Source organism: Corythoichthys intestinalis, unplaced genomic scaffold, assembly GCF_030265065.1.
Source record: "Corythoichthys intestinalis isolate RoL2023-P3 unplaced genomic scaffold, ASM3026506v1 HiC_scaffold_24, whole genome shotgun sequence".
Lineage (NCBI taxonomy): Eukaryota > Metazoa > Chordata > Actinopteri > Syngnathiformes > Syngnathidae > Corythoichthys > Corythoichthys intestinalis.
Genome location: NW_026651593.1, coordinates 6013215 through 6017848, shown reverse-complemented (window position 1 = coordinate 6017848; position 4634 = coordinate 6013215).

The window sequence follows — 4634 nt, the reverse complement described above, 5'->3', positions numbered from 1 at the left end:
TTAGCGCAATCCTCAAACTTAGGTCAAAAAAGCCATTTAAGCCTTTTCACAGTGAGATCTATGCGATATGGCCGAGAAATGTAATTTTGATGTTAACTCCCAAACCGCTGCGCAGAAGTCAACCAAACTTCACCCAATAGTGTATTGTATCACAATCTAGTAGTTACATTTGAAAATTTTGTTCTAGGAAATTTTGTTTGAGCGCAATCATCAAACTTAATTAAAAAAGTCATTTAAGCCTTTTCACAGTGAGATCTATGCGATATGGCCGAGAAATGTAATTTTGATGTTAACTCCCAAACCGCTGCGCAGAAGTCAACCAAACTTCACCCATTAGTGTATTTTATCACAATCTAGTAGTTACATGTGGAAATTTGGTTCTAGGACATTTGGTTTGAGCGCAATTATTAAACTTAGGTCAAAAAAGCCATTTAAGCCTTTTCACAGTGAGATCTATGCGATATGGCCGAGAAATGTAATTTTGATGTTAACTCCCAAACCGCTGCGCAGAAGTAAACCAAACTTCACCCATTAGTGTATTGTATCACAATCTAGTAGTTACATGTGGAAATTTGGTTCTAGGACATTTGATTTGAGCGCAATCCTCAAACTTAGGTCAAAAAAGCCATTTAAGCCTTTTCACAGTGAGATCTATGCGATATGGCCGAGAAATGTAATTTTGATGTTAACTCCCAAACCGCTGCGCAGAAGTCAACCAAATTTCACCCAATAGTGTATTGTATCACATTCTAGTAGTTACATTTGAAAATTTCGTTCTAGGACATTTGGTTTGAGCGCAATTATTAAACTTAGGTCAAAAAAGCCATTTAAGCCTTTTCACAGTGAGATCTATGCGATATGGCCGAGAAATGTAATTTTGATGTTAACTCCCAAACCGCTGCGCAGAAGTAAACCAAACTTCACCCATTAGTGTATTGTATCACAATCTAGTAGTTACATGTGGAAATTTGGTTCTAGGACATTTGATTTTAGCGCAATCCTCAAACTTAGGTCAAAAAAGCCATTTAAGCCTTTTCACAGTGAGATCTATGCGATATGGCCGAGAAATGTAATTTTGATGTTAACTCCCAAACCGCTGCGCAGAAGTCAACCAAACTTCACCCAATAGTGTATTGTATCACAATCTAGTAGTTACATTTGAAAATTTTGTTCTAGGAAATTTTGTTTGAGCGCAATCATCAAACTTAATTAAAAAAGTCATTTAAGCCTTTTCACAGTGAGATCTATGCGATATGGCCGAGAAATGTAATTTTGATGTTAACTCCCAAACCGCTGCGCAGAAGTCAACCAAACTTCACCCATTAGTGTATTGTATCACAATCTAGTGGTTACATGTGGAAATTTGGTTCTAGGACATTTGATTTGAGCGCAATCCTCAAACTTAGGTCAAAAAAGCCATTTAAGCCTTTTCACAGTGAGATCTATGCGATATGGCCGAGAAATGTAATTTTGATGTTAACTCCCAAACCGCTGCGCAGAAGTCAACCAAATTTCACCCAATAGTGTATTGTATCACATTCTAGTAGTTACATTTGAAAATTTCGTTCTAGGACATTTGGTTTGAGCGCAATTATTAAACTTAGGTCAAAAAAGCCATTTAAGCCTTTTCACAGTGAGATCTATGCGATATGGCCGAGAAATGTAATTTTGATGTTAACTCCCAAACCGCTGCGCAGAAGTAAACCAAACTTCACCCATTAGTGTATTGTATCACAATCTAGTAGTTACATGTGGAAATTTGGTTCTAGGACATTTGATTTTAGCGCAATCCTCAAACTTAGGTCAAAAAAGCCATTTAAGCCTTTTCACAGTGAGATCTATGCGATATGGCCGAGAAATGTAATTTTGATGTTAACTCCCAAACCGCTGCGCAGAAGTCAACCAAACTTCACCCAATAGTGTATTGTATCACAATCTAGTAGTTACATTTGAAAATTTTGTTCTAGGAAATTTTGTTTGAGCGCAATCATCAAACTTAATTAAAAAAGTCATTTAAGCCTTTTCACAGTGAGATCTATGCGATATGGCCGAGAAATGTAATTTTGATGTTAACTCCCAAACCGCTGCGCAGAAGTCAACCAAACTTCACCCATTAGTGTATTGTATCACAATCTAGTGGTTACATGTGGAAATTTGGTTCTAGGACATTTGATTTGAGCGCAATCCTCAAACTTAGGTCAAAAAAGCCATTTAAGCCTTTTCACAGTGAGATCTATGCGATATGGCCGAGAAATGTAATTTTGATGTTAACTCCCAAACCGCTGCGCAGAAGTCAACCAAACTTCACCCAATAGTGTATTGTATCACATTCATGTAGTTACATTTGAAAATTTCGTTCTAGGACATTTGGTTTGAGCGCAATTATTAAACTTAGGTCAAAAAAGCCATTTAAGCCTTTTCACAGTGAGATCTATGCGATATGGCCGAGAAATGTAATTTTGATGTTAACTCCCAAACCGCTGCGCAGAAGTCAACCAAACTTCACCCATTAGTGTATTGTATCACAATCTAGTAGTTACATGTGGAAATTTGGTTCTAGGACATTTGATTTGAGCGCAATCCTCAAACTTAGGTCAAAAAAGCCATTTAAGCCTTTTCACAGTGAGATCTATGCGATATGGCCGAGAAATGTAATTTTGATGTTAACTCCCAAACCGCTGCGCAGAAGTCAACCAAACTTCACCCAATAGTGTATTGTATCACAATCTAGTAGTTACATTTGAAAATTTTGTTCTAGGACATTTTGTTTGAGCGCAATCATCAAACTTAATTAAAAAAGTCATTTAAGCCTTTTCACAGTGAGATCTATGCGATATGGCCGAGAAATGTAATTTTGATGTTAACTCCCAAACCGCTGCGCAGAAGTCAACCAAACTTCACCCATTAGTGTATTGTATCACAATCTAGTAGTTACATGTGGAAATTTGGTTCTAGGACATTTGATTTGAGCGCAATCCTCAAACTTAGGTCAAAAAAGCCATTTAAGCCTTTTCACAGTGAGATCTATGCGATATGGCCGAGAAATGTAATTTTGATGTTAACTCCCAAACCGCTGCGCAGAAGTCAACCAAACTTCACCCAATAGTGTATTTTATCACAATCTAGTAGTTACATTTGGAAATTTAGTTCTAGGACATTTGATTTGAGCGCAATCTTCAAACTTAATTAAAAAAAGTCATTTAAGCCTTTTCACAGTGAGATCTATGCGATATGGCCGAGAAATGTAATTTTGATGTTCACTCCCAAACCGCTGCGCAGAAGTCAACCAAACTTCACCCATTAGTGTATTGTATCACAATCTAGTAGTTACATGTGGAAATTTGGTTATAGGACATTTGATTTGAGCGCAATCCTCAAACTTAGGTCAAAAAAGCCATTTAAGCCTTTTCACAGTGAGATCTATGCGATATGGCCGAGAAATGTAATTTTGATGTTAACTCCCAAACCGCTGCGCAGAAGTCAACCAAACTTCACCCAATAGTGTATTTTATCACAATCTAGTAGTTACATTTGGAAATTTAGTTCTAGGACATTTGATTTGAGCGCAATCTTCAAAATTAATTAAAAAAAGTCATTTAAGCCTTTTCACAGTGAGATCTATGCGATATGGCCGAGAAATGTAATTTTGATGTTAACTCCCAAACCGCTGCGCAAAAGTCAACCAAACTTCACCCAATAGTGTATTGTATCACATTCTAGTAGTTACATTTTAAAATTTCGTTCTAGGACATTTGGTTTGAGCGCAATTATTAAACTTAGGTCAAAAAAGCCATTTAAGCCTTTTCACAGTGAGATCTATGCGATATGGCCGAGAAATGTAATTTTGATGTTAACTCCCAAACCGCTGCGCAGAAGTAAACCAAACTTCACCCATTAGTGTATTGTATCACAATCTAGTAGTTACATGTGGAAATTTGGTTCTAGGACATTTGATTTGAGCGCAATCCTCAAACTTAGGTCAAAAAAGCCATTTAAGCCTTTTCACAGTGAGATCTATGCGATATGGCCGAGAAATGTAATTTTGATGTTAACTCCCAAACCGCTGCGCAGAAGTCAACCAAACTTCACCCAATAGTGTATTGTATCACAATCTAGTAGTTACATTTGAAAATTTTGTTCTAGGACATTTTGTTTGAATGCAATCATCAAACTTAATTAAAAAAGTCATTTAAGCCTTTTCACAGTGAGATCTATGCGATATGGCCGAGAAATGTAATTTTGATGTTAACTCCCAAACCGCTGCGCAGAAGTCAACCAAACTTCACCCATTAGTGTATTGTATCACAATCTAGTAGTTACATGTGGAAATTTGGTTCTAGGACATTTGATTTGAGCGCAATCCTCAAACTTAGGTCAAAAAAGCCATTTAAGCCTTTTCACAGTGAGATCTATGCGATATGGCCGAGAAATGTAATTTTGATGTTAACTCCCAAACCGCTGCGCAGAAGTCACATAAACTTCACCCAATAGTGTATTTTATCACAATCTAGTAGTTACATTTGGAAATTTAGTTCTAGGACATTTGATTTGAGCGCAATCTTCAAACTTAATTAAAAAAAGTCATTTAAGCCTTTTCACAGTGAGATCTATGCGATATGGCCGAGAAATGTAAT